The sequence below is a fragment of the Megalopta genalis genome, chromosome 5, assembly GCF_051020955.1.
Source record: "Megalopta genalis isolate 19385.01 chromosome 5, iyMegGena1_principal, whole genome shotgun sequence".
Taxonomy (NCBI): Eukaryota; Metazoa; Arthropoda; class Insecta; order Hymenoptera; family Halictidae; genus Megalopta; species Megalopta genalis.
In genome coordinates, this window is record NC_135017.1 from 10,070,394 (window position 1) to 10,082,077 (window position 11,684).

The 11,684-nt window shown below is 37.3% G+C and overlaps 1 protein-coding gene across 2 annotated transcripts in view; it reads right to left on the reverse strand.

Moving 5' to 3' along the window:
- Positions 1-7,901, reverse strand: part of LOC117220940 (adenylate cyclase type 6) — a 73,259-nt gene extending 65,358 nt beyond the window's left edge. For both annotated transcript variants that reach the window (XM_033471407.2, XM_033471406.2), the window contains exon 1: positions 7,380-7,901. The gene's annotated coding sequence lies outside the window, so the exon portion shown is untranslated. The remainder of the gene's footprint in view (positions 1-7,379) is intronic.
- Positions 7,902-11,684: the final 3,783 nt, after the last annotated feature.

The window sequence follows — 11,684 nt, forward strand, 5'->3', positions numbered from 1 at the left end:
TTTTATTTGATTGTTAGTACTATTTTCTTCATTTTCTGTTTTCAAAGTGATTACGTAGTATTGTGTTGGAATTAGTGTAAGGCAGTCGTCTGTGTTTGCTGTCTCCGAGGAAAAAATTTAATTAGGCGGATTTATTATTATTGCCGAGCAACAAGTGTGTCCACACAATCAACCAATCAGAACCGCATCCATCCCTGGCGATTATATAATAGAGTATAGGGCGTACTGACTCACCATACAGTTCTTATTACCTTGTCGGGGATCAATGAAAAAATTATAGAAAATTGAGCTAATTATCGTATCGAATGGCTTCCGGAGGAACGATGCCTCTGCCGGATGTACAAATAAATCTCTGGTCTATATTCAGTTCTATCCGACTGCTATTTTCTCTGAAAATCGTAGTTTATATTCTTTGTAATTCGTTTCACTGCCATGTCGAACGCTGCAGATGTCAAGTATTCACCACTAATCTTACAATTATCAGAAATCTGCTGAATACGCCGTATTCGGTGAGCTTGTGGTTTCGAAAATCTCTTTTGTGATTAGTGGTAATCGATAGATAGATTATAGTGAATTCCGACCGATAATTTCCCAGTCTGCGACAGTGTTATTCCTTCCATTTGTGTCGATTATTCAAATTAAGACACTGTGTGAGTTTTTACGATGGAATGATATTTTTATACTATCAATGAAGATACTATGACTGGTTTTAGGATGTTGACACGAGTATTTAGTTAATTATGTTCACGTAGCGTTTTTTCGACGGAGGATTGCAATTACAGTAATTAACGAATGGAATGAAAGTGCAGGTACCCTCATAGTCGATTTTGCGACATATCAGGAAAGGTCGCCAGTTGTTTTCACCGATGATATAAAAAATTAGCTGCTAGTACCTACTCTATAAAATGTAACTTGTACAGAATATTACTAATTACTTTATGGAACTTTGTCACGTTGAATATTTCACACTATTTTCACCGAAGGAGTTAAAGAATACCATTAAAAAATTTAATTTGATACTATTTTCATGAAAGGTGTCAGAAGACGTTATTGAAAACTAGGAGATAATTACATTTATGTACTTATCTTCATATCGCAAACCGATACTGAAAAAATGGACACTATATACATTTAATTTTATAATTACTTCAGAGCACAATTATAAGCATTCTAATAGATATTACATCGACATTGTAATTACCCGTGTAGGGCCGGGATTAGAATAGTCCTACAGTATTCCCTGCTTGTCGTAAGAGGCGACTAAAAGGGAGTAGTCGCCGCGTTCCTTTTTTTGGTTTCCCAACTATTTAGTTATATACATTAATTATGAAGTTCACAAACAAGAGAACATCAGTGATATGTCTGGCTGACTCAATTGATGCTTTTCAGGTATCCAGGATGCTGCGGACTCAAGTTGTCTGCCACCGGGGATCCAGTTTGACAGTAATGTTACGCTGCTGATCCCACCGATTCACATAGTTGAATCAGTCAAACACCGAACCGGTTGTAGGCGTAAGTCTCCCGGTTTCGGTAACATTGTTACACCACGCAAAGTCAGCGTGAGTAGCAACAGTGCTTAGCTTAAGTGCTTTATTTTTTTATATTTTTTTTTAGCTTCCAACTTCTAGTCTGCGTCTTTCCCAGACTATTAGTTGATGACGAGCTGCGAAAGCCTCGTTTGTATTTATGATAGGGAAACCTCCTCCATTTTTGTTGAGTCCACCTTGATCTACGTCGCTTTAAAAGCCCTCCCATTCGCGATCGCGGAGCTCTCCATCCATAATCTAGCCAGCCCCAAGCACGACCGAATTTGTCAAACAGCGTAGTTACACCCTTGACAGGAGTCAAGTGAGACACGTTTTAGAATCGTCCCAATCGCGTGACCACCCATCGAGTCTTTGCTGAATTCATGGAAATTAGTAGAGCCACCCCAAACATCAAGAGTCGTGCTGAGCATGCACAGTTAGCGGTAGTCTATGTAGGCTTGAATCAACGGACCCCGTCGTTGGAGATGTCCATCGGGACTATTTTTTGCGACATTTTGGTCTGCAGCTAGCTTCAACCCTAATATTAAGAGATTGTGATGGTGAATACTAGGTTCTAGAAGTTCAAACTTCTTTATTCCACTTATATTATTCCTATTTATTTTCTTAATTTTTCATTATCATACCTGGCTTAGTGTTCACCTGACCAAATAGTTTGTAAGGCTTTTTTGTCCTAGCCCTGGGCTTTCCAGGCTGGACCCAATAGTGAAGTGCAAAGTGAAGTGCAAAGTGAAGTGCAAAGTGAAGTGCAATGTGAAGTGTAAAGTGTAGTGCAAGTGTGTGTTATTTAGTGAACAATGGCCACTATGGCCACTATAGCCAGGTGGAACATGTGAGAATCACATGGAAAAGTCTCGCGGACATCGTTGATCTATTATCTTCTGTACAAACAGATGAGCATAGATTAGCGGTGTGTCTGGCGGACTCAATTGATGCTTTTCAGGTACCCAGGATGCTGCGGACTCTAGTGTCTGCCACCGGGGATCCAGTTTGACAGTAATGTTACGCTGCTGATCCTACCGATTCACATAGTTGAATCAGTCAAACACCGAACCGGTTGTAGGCGTAAGTCTCCCGGTTTCGGTAACATTGTTACACCACGCAAAGTCAGCGTGAGTAGCAACAGTGCTTAGCTTAAGTGCTTTATTTTTTTATATTTTTTCTTAGCTTCCAACTTCTAGTCTGCGTCTTTCCCAGACTATTAGTTGATGACGAGCTGCGACAGCCTCGTTTGTATTTATGATAGGGAAACCTCCTCCATTTTTGTTGAGTCCACCTTGATCTACGTCGCTTTAAAAGCCCTCCCATTCGCGATCGCGGAGCTCTCCATCCATAATCTAGCCAGCCCCAAGTACGACCGAATTTGTCAAACAGCGTAGTTACACCCTTGACAGGAGTCAAGTGAGACACGTTTTAGAATCGTCCCAATCGCGTGACCACCCATCGAGTCTTTGCTGAATTCATGGAAATTAGTAGAGCCACCCCAAACATCAAGAGTCATGCTGAGCACGCACAATTAGCGGTAGTCTATGTAGGCTTGAATCAACGGACCCCGTCGTTGGAGATGTCCATCGGGACTATTTTTTGCGACATTTTGGTCTGCAGGTAGCTTCAACCCTAATATTAAGAGATTGTGATGGTGAATACTAGGTTCTAGAAGTTCAAACTTCTTTATTCCACTCATCTTATTCCTATTTATTTTCTTAATTTTTCATTATCATACCTGGCTTAGTGTTCACCTGACCAAATAGTTTGTAAGGCTTTTTTGTCCTAGCCCTGGGCTTTCCAGGCTGGACCCAATAGTGAAGTGCAAAGTGAAGTGCAAAGTGAAGTGCAATGTGAAGTGTAAAGTGTAGTGCAAGTGTGTGTTATTTAGTGAACAATGGCCACTATGGCCACTATAGCCAGGTGGAACATGTGAGAATCACATGGAAAAGTCTCGCGGACATCGTTGATCTATTATCTTCTGTACAAACAGATGAGCATAGATTAGCGGTGTGTCTGGCGGACTCAATTGATGCTTTTCAGGTACCTAGGATGCTGCGGACTCTAGTGTCTGCCACCGGGGATCCAGTTTGACAGTAATGTTACGCTGCTGATCCCACCGATTCACATAGTTGAATCAGTCAAACACCGAACCGGTTGTAGGCGTAAGTCTCCCGGTTTCGGTAACATTGTTACACCACGCAAAGTCAGCGTGAGTAGCAACAGTGCTTAGCTTAAGTGCTTTATTTTTTTATATTTTTTTTTAGCTTCCAACTTCTAGTCTGCGTCTTTCCCAGACTATTAGTTGATGACGAGCTGCGACAGCCTCGTTTGTATTTATGATAGGGAAACCTCCTCCATTTTTGTTGAGTCCACCTTGATCTACGTCGCTTTAAAAGCCCTCCCATTCGCGATCGCGGAGCTCTCCATCCATAATCTAGCCAGCCCCAAGCACGACCAAATTTGTCAAACAGCGTAGTTACACCCTTGACAGGAGTCAAGTGAGACACGTTTTAGAATCGTCCCAATCGCGTGACCACCCATCGAGTCTTTGCTGAATTCATGGAAATTAGTAGAGCCACCCCAAACATCAAGAGTCGTGCTGAGCATGCACAGTTAGTGGTAGTCTATGTAGGCTTGAATCAACGGACCCCGTCGTTGGAGATGTCCATCGGGACTATTTTTTGCGACATTTTGGTCTGCAGCTAGCTTCAACCCTAATATTAAGAGATTGTGATGGTGAATACTAGGTTCTAGAAGTTCAAACTTCTTTATTCCACTTATCTTATTCCTATTTATTTTCTTAATTTTTCATTATCATACCTAGCTTAGTGTTCACCTGACCAAATAGTATGTAAGGCTTTTTTGTCCTAGCCCTGGGCTTTCCAGGCTGGACCCAATAGTGAAGTGCAAAGTGAAGTGCAATGTGAAGTGCAAAGTGAAGTGTAAAGTGTAGTGCAAGTGTGTGTTATTTAGTGAACAATGGCCACTATGGCCACTATAGCCAGGTGGAACATGTGAGAATCACATGGAAAAGTCTCGCGGACATCGTTGATCTATTATCTTCTGTGCTAACAGATGAGCATAGATTAGCGGTGTGTCTGGCGGACTCAATTGATGCTTTTCAGGTACCCAGGATGCTGCGGACTCTAGTGTCTGCCACCGGGGATCCAGTTTGACAGTAATGTTACGCTGCTGATCCCACCGATTCACATAGTTGAATCAGTCAAACACCGAACCGGTTGTAGGCGTAAGTCTCCCGGTTTCGGTAACATTGTTGTAGCATGCAACAGGGGCAAAGGTTACGTCTTTGCCTCCATGAAACATGTGAGAATCACATGGAAAATTATCGCCGACATCGCTGATGGATTATCTTTTATGGAAACTTCTATTTCCTATCTTCATGTTGACATTTCTTTTCTAATTTTTCTAAATTTTATTCATACTGTAAGTAATTATTTTTCATTAGAATGGTTTGGCTGCGCTCTTTACATAATTGTAATTGAGTACTTATTTACGCTTTTATATGATTTAAATTGCGGTTATTATTTCTTTTTTTATATGATTTATATTCTGTCTGGATTCTTTCTAATTCTATATAATTCGTGTGTTGATTAAATTTTATTTCTCATTTGCCATATTTGAAATTATTTAGAATATAATTATGACAAAAGGAACGCGACATTCTAGAATTACATCTCTGTGTATTTGGTTACATGATAGTGGAATTTCTCTAGCTACTCTCATCTTTTTGTTTCACTGTGTATTTTTCTTGATTTATCAATTTTATATTATTATTGAAAAAGTAGTTTTCAATTTTAGTTAGTGGTCTGATATAGTCTTCAAGAGATAAGGCGCGCGTGTATCGTAACAAATAACATGATATTAGTAATTCTTTTCATTAATTTTTTAAATGTTTTTCTTTTGGCTGCTTTCAATGCCTACTAGCTACTGTTCTTTGTGATATATTGTTCTTATTCATAATTTCTTTGCTTTTGGTTCAGCAATTGATTAATCATGTGAATAGTTTTACTATACCCCTTATGATAGTAAATCATATGTATATATAATTTTTCTTTGCGATGGTTTTATTGATATCACCTCTATGTGCACTCGGTTACATGATAATCGAATTTCTTTAGGTACTCTTATTTGTTTGTGCACTGTGTATTTTTCTTAATTTATCAAGTTTTTATTATTATTGAAAAGGTAGTTTTCAATTTTAGTTTGGGGTCTAATATAGTCTTTAAGATAAAACGCGTGTATCGTAGCAAATAACATGATATGGTAGCAAATAACATGATATTAGTAATTCAATTCAGTTATTATTATTATCTTGTAATGTTTTTCTTTTAGCTACTTTGAATGGCTACTAGCTACTATTCCCAATGACACATTCTTCTTCTTCATAATTACTCTGTTTTTGTTTCAGCAATTGAATTAATCATAACGATATTTGTGATGATTTTATTGACATTTATTTTACAAATGTTGACTGTGGTACTATTGATTTCGATTGATTTTTCGATTGATTTCGATACACCTAATTACTGTAATTGGGTATGTGTCATGGTTTTTTATTTATCTGTTTATGTATTATTACGTATATTACTGTCGATCTTTGATATTTACCTTTCACTGGTATGAATCATTATCATTCTCTTTTCTGCAACAATTGTTTCATTTGTTAATACTACTTTTATATTACAATATATCATACACTATATTAATAATATTAAATTACATATCAGTTAATTCAATATTATACACATATAGTTGTTATCCACATTATAAAAGTAATATTCAATTCTTACAAATTCCAATATTATTATTCAATATTAAATTCTCAACCATTAGTAATTGTCCTCAAATAAAAATGTGCCAAACTACATCAAGGGGCAATTAAATATTGTCAATCCAGGTGAACGGCAGCAGTTTTTATTTCTTTGTTTGAACAACAAGAAAGTAGCTTCGCAATTAAAAAGAACCCGGTCGATTATTTTCCAATAGCCGAGGGTCCACGCGTATTGCCAGTCCAAGCGGAATTGTAATCACGGATTTGTGTAACCGGCTGCCAATTGCAGCGAACGTAACCCTCCAGTCTGTCTTGAGTGACGTGCCGAGACCGAATTGATTTCAGTATACAGCGTTCTCGATACCGTCGCGAAAAACAAAGTTCCGCATTACGTTTGGAGGTTCCTGTCAAAGCACCATATCGTCTAATCTAAACATTTCTTCGCTAATTACTCGACAACTTTTGCTTTTATTATATACATATTAATTCGAGTTGAACAATCATCTGACGAATAGAATATTGTTTCCAGTTATTATTAACGATATGACACGTGGTAATTAATTCCTCTAATCATATAGCAATTATATTTTCTCATTTGGTATAATTTTTATGTGCTTGGACAAATTCGGGGACCATTGTCATGACGTTATAAATAACTGCAAATGTTGTTCAAGTTGAATATTTGTTCAACTGGAACTAAATTAACAAAGGAATGCATAATCTGAAAGTGCAATAAGGTGCCCAAATCCGTGTAGAATTTTCCTTCGCCACTTGCTCACAGTGAAACCCGTTATTGAAGATTCCTTGAATTTTTAATATCAGTTTTCCGTTAATGCAAATACGGAAGTATTCGATCTTCGTTCGCGACGTCTTAGCCCTACTTCATTCATGATGTCCTCTCGGCAAAATCTGGTCATTTTGCTTCGGTAATTATTTATTAATAGCTTCTACTGATCGTTGGAAGTGCACGAGGATGCACCGCGCGTCATCGGTTCCCTTGGAGGACAATTAACGACGCGTCTCGCTAATCAACGATAAAACCCTGGATATCTTACCTCGCTGAACACTGAATCCCGTCTCGATTTTCATTCTTGCAGCCACCAGGCTCCTCAGATCTTCTTCGCTGCCATGACCCCGGCTTTGTTGATCAATTTCCTCTCACGTTGCACATGATCCCACCTGTGCTCGCTCACCTGCACCGAAACTGCCCTTCGTTTCACTCCGAACCGACAAAGATCGCATCACGATCCCTCCTCATCTCCGGTCATTGACCACGGAAGAACTGCACTGTCAGTTCAAGGTCTCTATGGGCCTATGGGGGTTCTATAGAACCCCAAGGAGTGCTCCTTCACTCCCGAGAAAATCACACAATACTTTTCTAAAAGTGTTACCCCAGGTTACGATTCACCAGCGCAACGGGGGTGTTTTTGTTCTATATTGGGCAAAGTAATGTCTGTTTGTTTATAAAGAAATTGTTGTCGCATCGGATCGTCGGAGTACACACACTTGTTTGATTCGTCGAACGCGACGCTTCTCGGACAAGTGTCGCGCGCAGACTGGAGCCTCTGCTTACTCGCGGCGCGTTTCCGAGCGGGTTCCCGCTCGCGCGTGCTGCGCAGGCCGCGTGAATCACGCGTCTTCTGCTCGGAATTAATCACGCAAACCCCTTGTGTACATCACGCTTCCCCTTTCACTCAATATCTGTCTCAATGCATCGGAATCGCCAGTCGTGACATCGTCGGTCGATGTTTTTGGATCAATTGAAATCTCTTGCATTTTTAGTAAGTGACTTTAAGAACATTTTATTTGATTCGGAATTTTTTGTTAATTGAGAAAACTGCTCTTTTTTATTTAATTTATTTAATTAGAATATTGAAAGAAGCAGATTAAGAAACGTCATTTTTATACTTTTGAAATTTATGACACATTGAGAATTAATATTATTTAATTAGAGAACTAATTTTATGTCATTTAATCATAATTTTGAGGGAATCATTAAAATTTGTTTCATAATTGACTCAATAATATAATGAATTTTATTTAATTGGAATTTTGAAATGTTCGATATTACATGTCATCTATTCTTGGTCGATTAATTAACTCGGTACCACTCATTAATATATGTCGGAAATACTAGAAGCAGCTTCAATACTAACGTCAATTCTAACTACATTTTCAAGATGCTCCGTCGATTGAGTAGTCAATGGTGTAATGATTATATAGCACATTGGTGAGGTTGACTTATCAGAAATGATAATTAATAACCTATGAACACTGTCTTTTTATGAACACCATATTTTTTTTAATATTATCCAAAAATCGACAGGTGAGCATCAAAATCTGAAAATAAATATATTAAACATTAATTTTTACTTTGAGGGAATAATATCTATAATATTCTTACTAATAGAATTCAAAAATTTATAATTAGAATTGTTATTAGTATTTAAATTAATTATACTATTCTTGAGTAGCAAGAATAATTCTAAATTAAAAAATGAATGTAAGATAAGGATAAATAGTTGGTACGCATGTCACTAGAGTCATTCAGTGAAAAATAGTGAACTCTGAGAATTTCTGTGCTGGCTGGTGTAGTATAAGAATCTGATATACATTATGCTAATTATATATAATAAAATAAATTGTAGGATACGATGCCATGGGAATGGTATAGTACATAGGCTCACACACCATTTTCGTGTAGGATTTTCTGAATAGTTTATACGCCATGATGAGACAATGTCTCTTAGGGCTGTTCACTTTACAATCCTTATTCTAAATATAATGTCTCGACTGAAGAAGTCTGCTGCCTTGGCTGATCATATTAACCCAGTTCTTATCGATCCCCACCCTCTATGCTTCCGTTCATCTATTCAGTCTATTGTGCTCCCTGTTGCAGTAAGCACTGTCTACCTGAATGAAGAAAAATTCACTTTTTGCCGCTGACCCAGAATACTCTTTACCAACCTTCACTATTATGCAATATTGTTATCATATTCTATTTCAAATCCATTTATGATCTCACTACTGATATCGATATCGTTTTTATTTTTCCAAATTCGCTCTGAATTATTTATATTTATTAATTACACAAGTAATTTCATTCAGTCAGAAATATACGTAATGATACATTGATTAGGACTCTATGGCTGCTTCATGCGCCGAATTGTTATGCCCATGACACATTAGGGAGGTTATAGTGGCTGCTTCAAGCGCCATAATTGACATTTATGCCCAATAACACAATATGTTGGAATTCTTAGTGGCTGCTTCAAGCGCCCTAGTCAATATTATGCCCATTGAAACAATAAGTAGGGAATTGTTTTACGCCAATGACACATTAGGTAGGGAATTGTTTTATGCCAATGACACATTAGGTGGGGAATTGTTCTATGCCAATGACACATTAGGTATGGAATAATTAATGGCAGCTTCAGGCGCCTCATTATTATTTTTCTGTCTCTATTAATTATTTTCATTTCTTATGATGGCTGCTTCAGGCGCCATAATTGATATTTATGCCCAATAACACAATATGTAGGAATTCTTAGTGGCTGCTTCAAGCGCCCTAATCAATATCATGCCCATTGAAACAATAAGTAGGGAATTGTTTTACGCCAATGACACATTAGGTAGGGAATTGTTCTATGCCAATGACACATTAGGTAGGGAATTGTTTTATGTCAATAACACATTAGGTAGGCAATAATTAATGGCAGCTTCAGGCGCCTGATTATTATTTTTCTGTCTCTATTAATTATTTTCATTTCTTATGATGGCTGTTTCAGGCGCCTCATAATTATTTTTTTCTTTTTTTTAATTATTCTTTGTTTCCCCTTTTTTTACATTGACGCATTGAATACTGAGTTTCATTTATGTTATAATTATCGACAATTTCCATTTTTAATTGCTTTCCAGTATTTAATATCGAAATTCATTTTTTTTCAAATATGAAATTAAGTTGTCTTCTTCAAATATTGTTATTAACTTTTTACTTCAAAAATGGATATTACTTTTTTTCTGCAAATATTGATATTAAATTTTCTTTTGCAATTATCGAAATTAGATATTTTTTTCTAACTTTAGAATTATATTATTATTTATCAAATTTCTCATACCGGTATTCATTGCGTCCAATTTCTATTACCAGAACACTTTCTGCGACGTAACGCCGGGCCGAGTAAGCGATTAGAATGTTTCAGCTAGCCGATTGTGTTCGATGCCTACACTCCGTCCTGGTATTGTCTGGTGGGTCGCGTTGAGAGTTCTTCACCTGCCCTTTGATCATGCTCGGATTCCCCGGATCTTCGCAGGAACTTCGAGGTAAAGTTTCTCGCTGCATGGAACCGTCATTGAGAAGTTTAATAATGGAAACTTCGGAACGATTGCACACCTCGGTGTGTAAGCTGCGAGAATTGTTCATCAACTTAAAGACAATGCGATATTTTTTTCATCGATGCTGCTGATTTCTCGGCAAAAATTAATCTCTGTAAATGACGCATTTCGTGGAAAATTTAATTTCGTACATTGCTATAATCTTTTGATTGAATTTCATTGCAAAGGGCATAAATTATAATAAAATTCATTTTTTACGGTCATTAAGATTGCGGGAATATTCAAAAATTATTTCAGTGAGATATTATTTGTTGTTTCACGGATTATAGAAGCCTTTTACATTTTTCCACAAGTAAGAGAATTTTGGAATTAGTTTTTTTCTGGATAAAGGAATTTTTTTATGAATTACATCATATTTTTTAAATGTGTGATTAAATGTGTGATATCATAGTTAGTAATACTGTTACGACTACACAGTAAAAATCGAATATTTCGCCGCGCTATGTTGAATAGAAATTCGAGCGTTATTGTCTCCGCAGCATCGAATCGCCGAAAAATCGAAAACAATCAAAACTAATCAAAGTTCGATTGAACGCGTGCCGGCAGCAGTTCTCTACTGAGTAATAGATTTCCCGCTGACTCCCGTGGCGATCATTGATTTTCCATTTTTTACTTTCAGTCGAGCGGAACATTGTCTCCAGAGCGGTACCGTTCGAAATTAAGAATAATGCGACGATTCTGTACTCCTCGAATGAATTTACAAACACGTCGTGGATAATTGAGATATTACGTTGCTAATTGGAATGAGAATGAAAGAGAAACGCTTTATATACGAAAGTCCGATGCCTCCTTCTACGCATGTGCAGTCTGCAGGCTCGTACTTAACGCTCTGAAACCCTGGAATAATATTCCTAAAACTCTCTAGAATATTTTTGAAAATATAAAAAATTAAAATTCTAAACAAATTGATTGATATACATTTTTATCTGATTTCTCTTCTCTCGATTTGATGTAGTCAAGTTACT